Here is a 9,439-nt window from a genome sequence, read left to right as displayed (position 1 = left end):
AAGTTAAAAATAGAGCTACCTACAGCCCAGCAATTGCAGTACTGGGTATTTACGCCAAAGATATAGATGTAGTGAAAAGAAGGGGCAAATGCACCTCAATGTTCATAGCAGCAAGGTCCACAATAACCAAACTGTGGAAGGAACTGAGATGTCCTTCAACAGATGAATGGATAAAGAAGATGTGGTTCATATATACAATGGAATATTACTTAGCCATCAGAAAGGATGAATACCTACCATTTACACTGACATGGATGGAACTGGAGGGTATTATGCTAAGTGAAATAAGTCAAGCAGAGAAAGACAATTATCATATGGCTTCACTTATATGTGGAATATAAGAAACAATACAGAGGATCGTAGGGGAAGGGAGAGAAAACTGAATGGGAAGAAATCAGAGAGGGAGACAAACCACAAGAGATTCTTGACTCCAGGAAACAAACTGAGGGGTGTGGCAAGGGAGGTGGGTAGGGGGATGGGGTAACTGGGTGATGGGCATTAAGGAGGGCATGTGATATGATGAGTACTGGGTGTTATATGCAACTAATGAATCATTGAACACTACATCAAAAACTAATGATGTACTATATGTTGGCTAATTGAATTTAAATTAAAAAAATAAAGAGTCTATTCTTCGGGTAAAAAATGTTACATCCCTGCTCTGCCACTTTCTTGGGCAATGTATCAAACCTTCTGAGCTTCAGAATTCTTTTCAATGAAGTGGATATTATTTAATACTACCCTTCTTATAATATTGTAAGGACAAATAAGATAAAGTATACAACACACCTAATGTAGTGTTATACTCATTATATGTAATGTATGATAAATACATTTATTGTACTTGGAAAAAAAAGACATAGGTTCTGTCACAGGACCTATCACAAATGCAGAAATGTCCTCCAATGTCCATCATTTTTGCATGTGCCTGCTTTTTCCATAAAGCCTCCCCTCTCTTTTCTCCTGCTACCAGTTTTCTAGGTCTGTATAAACAATGCCTTAGAAGCAATGTTTGTATTTCTCTAAACTTTTTTCTCTACACTGGAATGATGATGATAGTTGAGTTTACTCCCTTATTTATATTAAAATCAAGCTAACAATTCTTGACATACTTATGAAAATCATAATAGGTAACAACAAAGTATTAATGTATTTGATTAATTTCGTATATTTAATTATAAACACAAATGACAATTTCAATCATCTCATATAAAAATAACATCTGATGACTGAACACTGAAGTTATCAACTTCTGTCTAAATGCAGGATTCAGAAAAGACATAAACATATTCTTCCTGATGTCTTCATTGGGTGTGAGACTTCCAGAAGAGCTGAATGAGGAGCTCAGCAAATCCTCTCCTCAAAAATGAATCATAGCGGGCGCCTGGGTGGCTCAGTTGGTTAAGCGACTGCCTTCAGCTCAGGTCATGATCCTGGAGTCCCAGGATCGAGTCCCGCGTCGGGCTCCCTGCTCGGCAGGGAGTCTGCTTCTCCCTCTGACCCTCCTCCCTCTCATGCTCTCTGTCTCTCATTCTCTCTCTCTCAAATAAATAAATAAAATCTTTAAAAAAAAATGAATCATAGCGTCCTTCAATATGGAAGTGGAAGGCAGAAATAACAGATAGATAGAATGATATAATATGATAAGACCCAGTGTTGGTGGCTTTGAGGATGGAAGAAGGGACGCAGAAGCTAAGGAATGTAGGAAGCCTCTAGAAGCTGGAAAGGGCAAGGAAACAGATATTCCTTTCAGCCCTGGAATTCAGCCCTGCCAGCACTTTGATTTCACCCCTACAAGACTCATTTGGACTCTAAATTATAGAACTGTAAAATAATAAATTCTGCTGCGTTAAGTCACTAAGTTTGTTGTAATTTACTGCAGCACTCATAGAAAACTAATACAGTAGGTGAGATATTGGACTTAGAAAAGAAAGACTTCTGTGCAATCAAATATATTCAAGAACTAAAAGAAACCACTTAAAGAATTTTTTTTGAAACCACTTAAAGAATTAACAAAATATAATGACAACAAAATAAATATATGATAATAGCTCATCAAATTGCAAATAGAGGTCAAATGATAGAAATTTTTTTAAAAGAACTAAATAGAAATTCAAATAGAAATTCTGGAGTGGAAATATACAATAACTGAAATTAAATATACACTACAGGGGCTTAACAGAAGATTTAATCCGGAAGATGAAATAATCAGTGAACTTTAAGATAGTTCAATAGAGAGTATTCTGTCTGAAGAGCAGTGAGAAAAAAAGAATGAGAAAATGAATAGCACCTTGGGGATCGGTGAGATACTATGAATATTATCAATGTATGTGTAATGGGAGCTTCAGAAGGAGAGAGGAGAGAAAAAGAGGAAGAAAAAATATTTGAAGAAATAATGGTCACAAACTTCTATATTTTATCAAAATAATGAGGACAACATTAATGTACATATTAAACAAGTTTAGTAAACTCCAAGTAGGATAAGTTCACATCTAAACAGATCATTATCATCATGATTAAAGTTTTGAAAGGAAAAAACAAAGTGAAAATCTTGAAAACAGGAAAAGAAAAACCAATATACAAAATGCAGTTGTGTTTCTATACACTAACAATGAACTAAGGAAGGAATGAAGAAAAACTGATCTTTGACCTGAGTGCTGAGAATACACAATGAGGAAAGAACAGTCTCTTCAATAAATTATGTTAGAACAACTGGATATCTTCATGCAAAAGAATTAAGTTGGACTCCTTTCTTAGACTAGACACAAAAATTAACTCAAAATAGTCTAAAGACTTAAATGTAAGACTTCAAACTGTAAAACTCCCAAAAGAAAACATAGTGGGAAACTTCATGGCATTAGTCTTAGCAATTATTTCTTGGATTTGGCACCAAAACCACAGGCAACAGAAGCAAAATAAAGCAAAAATAAAGAAGTGGCACCGCATCATGATATGTCATGGAAGATTTTGTAAGCCTGGCCTTGAAGTCACTTCTCTCCACATTCCATAGCTCAGAATTAGACATATTGCTCTATCTAACTGCAAGAGACTAGGATATTGCCTTCTAGGTACCAATAAGGGCAAATGGAACTGGTGAGGAACAGTGTGTGTCATGGGCCATGATCTCATCTGCTGCCATTCTATCATGTCACTCTGACCCTGATCAAGATCTCTGGAGGCTCCAACCACATCTCATAACCAGCTACCTGTAATTCAAAATAAGAAGAATATTCATCTAAAGGGAAGTGCAAGGAGGTACAACAATGTCCCAATAATGTCCATCATGAATTTTTATACCTTTTTTAGATGTCAAAAGATTACATATTTCCTCTAAAAAATAATTTTTTTTCATTTTTTCATTCTTGATGGCCCTGCTCATGCCCTAAGTGCAGATTTGTAATGCCTATTGGGCATTCTAGCACTGTTGTCTCCATCTGTTCTTTTTCTCTATCCACAAATATTAGGGGAGCACCTGATAGAATAACTATCAGGATTAGCAGGATTAGAGGATTAGCATCTTCCTGTCCCCCAGTGGAAATGTGTGTCAGGATCAAAATCTCCAATGATTATTTTCCAAGAGGCAGTTGCAAGGTCAATGTATCAGTTAACTTCTCCTGAATAAAAAAGCACCATAAAACTTAGAGGCTTGAATAAATCATTCTATTTAGCTCATGATTCTGTGCATTGACTTAGCAATTCTTCTGGTCTGGACAAGCTTGACTGATCTCTACTGGGCTGTAACATATGTTCATGCTCAGCTGGTGGTTGAGTCGTTTGATGATCTAGGATAACATTACTCATATATCTGACATTTGATTGGATGTCATTCAGGGCAGCTTAGTTCTCCTCTACATAGCATCTCCACTTCCAGCAGGTTGGTTTGAGTTCATCAATTGAGCAAACTTTCAGGATCACATGTGCAGCAATAGGTTGAGACCAATGCATGAGAATTTTTCAAGCTTATGTTTGCATTATTTTTGCTAACATCCATTGGCCTAAGTAAATCACCTGGCCAAGCCACAGTCAAGTGGTGGCAAAAAAGGCTCTACCTCTTTTTTTTTTTTTTTTTTTTTATGTTATGTTAGTCACCATACATTACATCATTAGTTTTCGATGTAGTGTTCCATGATTCATTGTTTGGGTATAACACCCAGTGCTCCATTCAATATGTACCCTCCTTAATACCCATCACCGGGCTATCCCATCCCCTCACCCCTCCCCTCTAAAACCCTCAGTTTGTTTCTCAGAGTCCATAGTCTCTTGTGGTTCCTCTCCCCTTCCCCCCCCATTGTTCCCTTCCTACTATCTTCTTTTTTTTTTTTTTAACATATAATGTATTATTTGTTTCAGAGGTACAGGTCTGTGATTCAACAGTCTTACACAATTCACAGTGCTCACCATAGCACATACCCTCCCCAATGTCTATCACCAGCACGCCATCCCTCCCACCCCCACCTCTTAATGAGAGAATCTGCAACACCCCATTGCAAGGGCATCAGTGCAGAGAGGGGCAGAATTTGTAGCCCTTTTTACCATCTTCAATGGTGACAGAGTTTCCTTTAAAGATCTTCTTCACCTTAATAAATACATCATTATTATTATTAATAACTCACTTTGGGGCCTCAATTTCTGAGGGATAAATAAATCTTTGATATTGAGATTTCAAGGTTTGTTACCTTTGCATAGCCTAGCTTAACTGAAAAGATGTAGGACAAATCCTCCCTCTGCTGGACTGATATGTGGCTAACTTGCATACTGAGAAGTTTCAGGAAAAAAATCATGTTTTTAAAAAATAGGGCCATAATAATTGCAAGTCAGCATGGTGTGAATATCTTTGCAGAGAATTCTGGCCATACCCTAAGTCTCTTAGGTCTTTTTAAAAATAATCATTTTAATTGAAGTATAACTTTTCTATAGAAAAGTACAAAAATCATAAGTATATAGTCTGATGAATTATCCAAAATGAACAAGCCCATGTAACCATTACCTTGGTCAAGAAATAGAACTTTACCAGCTTGTATTCCCACCAACAGTGTAAGAGGGTTCCCCTTTCTCCACAACCTCACCAGCACTTGTTTCCTGTCTTGTTAATTTTGGCCATTCTAATTGGTGTAAGGTGGTATCTCATTGTGGTTTTGATTTGTATTTCCCTGATGGCTAGTGGAGGTTCCTCAAGACATTAAAAATAGAGCTACCCTATGACCCAGTGATTGCACTACTAGGTATTTACCCCAAAGATACAGCTGTAGTAAAAAGAAGGGGCACATGCACCCCAGTGTTCATAACAGCAATGTCCACAATAGCCAAACTGTGGAAGGAACTGAGAGATGTCCTTCAACAGACAAATGGATAAAGAAGATGTGGTACATATATACAATGGAATATTACTCAACCATCAGAAAGGATGAATACCCACCATTTGCATTGACATGGATGGAATCGGAGGGTATTATGCTAAGTGAAATAAGTCAAGCAGAGAAAGACAATTATCATATGGTTTCACTTATTTGTGGAACATAAGGAATAGGGCAGAGGACCACGTGGAAAGGGAAGGAAAACTGAATGGGAGGAAATCAGAGAGGGAGACAAACCATGAGAGACTCTGGACTCCAGGAAACAAACTTGAGGGTTGCAGAAGGGAGGTGGGTAGGTGGGTGAGGTAACTGGGTGATGGGCATTAAGGAGGGCACATGATATGATGAGCACTGGGTGTTATACGCAACTAATGAATCATTGAACACTATAACAAAAACTTATGATGTACTATATCCTGGCTAACTGAACATAATATAAAAATAGAACTTTACCAGCATTATGGAAGTTCATCTTATTTTCCCTTGCCAGAGTTATCACTATCTTATTTCTAATGCCATATACATTTTTCATATATATATATATATACATTTTATATATAAAAGGGAATCATGGCTCTCTTCACTCATCATTGTGTTCTTGAGATTAATCAGTGTTGTTGTGTGGAGAAATAGTCTATTTTCTTTGCAATACAGTATATTTATTCTCATTGACATGCTTTAGAGTTAAGATAATCCTTCTATGAACATTCTTGTATGTGCCTTTTGGTGAAAATATGTATTCATTTCTGTTACGTACATGCTTAATGTGGATATAGTGAAGGATATGGAATTTATATGTTCAATTTTTCACTTATATTCCTACCTGCAGTATAAGAGGGTCCCAGTCCCTCCATATTCTCACCAACATATGGAATTGGCATGTGTTCAGCCATTTTGGCATATGCTGAGTAATATCTCACTGAGGTTTCATTGGCTTTTCCTTGATAGCTAATGTGTATCGACACCCTGTCTTATGTTTAGTGGCCATTTAGATACCCAATTTGTGAAGTGCCTGCTCATGTCTTTTTCACTCTGTGTGGTAAGCAAGCAAGGTAAAATATAATCTCCTTTCCTCTGTACTGTCTACATGTACTGAACAATCTCAGAATTTTCATTGCTTTCTTGACTGGAGCCTTTTATCAAATTCTGTGGCTCCCACCTAACTCCCCTCCTCCCATCACGAATCTTCATAGAATAAACCACAGACACGGGAGACTGGAATGCATTTTTATAGTGAAAATATTTGACAGGAGGGTTTCCAGAAGGGGAAATTATTGAGGGCCTTCAGTAATAAGGCATACTTGTGGTGATTGTTTTCGACCACACAACTTCGTTCACTATTACTTGAGTAAGGGCAGTTGATTCTGTGGTAACGCAGCACTTTCCTTTGCTTCGACAGAGGTGAGCTTCAGTTTCATCGTGTCTGCATCGTTCTCTGCATACTCCATAGCCTTGGTGACATTTAGTTGCTGGTTCTGTCTTCAGTTTTTTGAGTACTTTTCTCATGCTTCCTGGGAAAGATATGGCTATGGTCAGTCTCTATGCAACCATGATGACAGAAGACAGAATGTGAAGTGCACAGGAGCTCGGATCAAAATCATCTAGATTCAACCCTGGGTGTTCTTATTTACTAGATCTTGGTCTTTGGACAAGTAACTTCAGCTCTCTGCCCCTTCATTTCCATCTGTACAATGGAAATAATAATAATAGAGACTACTTCTTAAGATTGTTGTGATTATTAAGTGAATTAACATATTTAAAGTGCTTAGAATAGTATCTGGCACTTAGTAAAAGGTGACTAAACATTAGCTTTTGTTGTAGTTATTGGTGGTGGTGTTCCTATTGCTATTATTACTAAAGGGATTTTCCTGAGCATGGACACACCCATTGTTGTGCATTCACAACCATGTATCAATGCACAGGCCAACAAACTAGTTACACTGATATATACATGTGTATACAAGCCCTCTGCCTGAAAATATTTTAGTGGTACAGTTCCCAACATATAGCTACCATTCTGTAAGCATTACTCATTAGAAACAGTTGGACATCTCAAAAAAAAAAAAAAAAGCTGTTTGGAAAGAAAATGACTACTATCAAACATTTTTTAAAGATTTATTTATGTATTTATTGAGAGAGAGAGAGAGCACAAGTGGGGGAGGGGCAGAAGGAGAAGGAGAGGGACCAGCCAGCAGACTCCCTGCTGAGCACAATGTCGGTCGTCATGGGGCTTAATCTCACAACCCTGAGATCATGACCTGAGCCAAAATCAAGAGTTGGATGCTTAACCCGGGTGGCCCTACTACTATAAAATATTAAAAACCACTTGTGCTGAGGATTTTTATATGTTACCTTAGTGAAAATTTACAGCATGCGGTCATTATCTCCATTTTTCAAATAAGAAAACTAAAGCACAAGAGAGACCATGTTCCTATTAAGGTCCCCAAGGTGGAAAAAGAGTGAGCCAAGATTTAATTTCTGGTCTACATGAATGTCACTCTGGAATGACATCTGGAAGATGGTACACTAGGAAAGTTCAGGACATCATTTCCCCTACAGAAACACCAAATAAAACACCACATTCAGAATGGTAGGAACATTTGTGGCATTTTTGCTCATTCTTTCTCCATCCACTCCTTGGTGCAAGGTGACATGGTCAGGAAGAAGCCACCCAATTCCCAGCTCCTCCATCAGCATAGAAGAAAAAAAGTGGAATTTTCTTCCAGTATTCTAGCTTATGTTGGGGCTGCCTAAGGAATTCAGGCAAACCATTTCTGCCTTGCTTGACTCAGAACATTGACAGGAATGATGGCACAGTTTGGATTACAGGTTAGAGACTGCTGAAGGCAGTGGTGAGCCCTGTGACTTATGAGAGTTCCAGGGAACAATAGTCCCATGGGAGCCTCAGGATAAGAGATTATGGAAAGAGGAATACAATAGAACACTTAAGGCCTTGACAATAAACAGGTGTAAGTTTCTAAGAAAAATTAAGGCATTTAAAAGCAGCATGTATAATTGGGGTTGGGGGAAGCACATGCACAGGCCCAGAGAGGACACATTCCTGGAAAATGCCTGAGAGGACCTTGAGCTTTCACAAGATTAGTGAAGTCTACCTCTGAAAGAGCCAGTAGGTAAAGACTTGGAAAGGGAACTGTTTTTCAAATGACCAGTTTTCCAAAAAAAGACACAAGGCATGCAAAGAACAGGGAAACATGACTAACTAAAAGAAACAAAGTAAATCTCCAGAAACTTACCTCAAAGAAACAGGCCTCAGACTTACTGAAGACTTTAAAACAACTATCTCAAATATACATCAATGAGCTAAAGGAGAACATGGACAAACAACTAAAGAAAATCAGGAAAATAACACATGAACAAAATTAAAATACCAACAAAGAGATATAAATTATGAAAATAGAATTAAACAGAAAATCTGGAGCTGAAAATACAACAACTGAAATGGAAGTCATGGAAGGGGTTTAACAGCAGACACAGGAATTTCTACTACTCCCCCCCACCCTTAAAACAAAACAAAACAAAACAAAAAAACACATCAATTTGAACAACTACCTATGCACAAAAATGCCTTGATAAGAGCCAGTGGATTTCAGGTGAACAATTACAGAACCTTGGTGAAGCACAAAAATAAGAAAAAATGCACTGAGGAGGGTAAGAAAGACGGAGTCACACTATCCCCATCACCCTCCCCCAAGCTCGTGCAACCCAGTTCAGAGACAATTTCCCTGTGAGAAGGAGTATAACCTGAGTGCCCAATTAGCATAAGTAAGGAAATAACAAACATCAGATTGGAACAAATGGAATAAAGGCAGAAAAAATAATAGAAAAGATCAACAAAACTTAGCTGGTTTTTTAAAAAGATAAACAAGGGCGCCTGGGTGGCTCAGTTGGTTAAGCGACTGCCTTCGGCTCAGGTCATGATCCTGGAGTCCCTGGATCGAGTCCCGCATCGGGCTCCCTGCTCGGCAGGGAGCCTGCTTCTCCCTCTGACCCTCCCCCCTCTCATGTGCTCTCTGTCTCTCTCATTCTCTCTGTCTCAAATAAATAAATAAAATCTTTAAAAAATA

Source organism: Leptonychotes weddellii, chromosome 10, assembly GCF_054177405.1.
Source record: "Leptonychotes weddellii isolate Sample4059 chromosome 10, ASM5417740v2, whole genome shotgun sequence".
Classification (NCBI taxonomy): Eukaryota; Metazoa; Chordata; class Mammalia; order Carnivora; family Phocidae; genus Leptonychotes; species Leptonychotes weddellii.
This window is presented reverse-complemented; position numbering follows the sequence as displayed.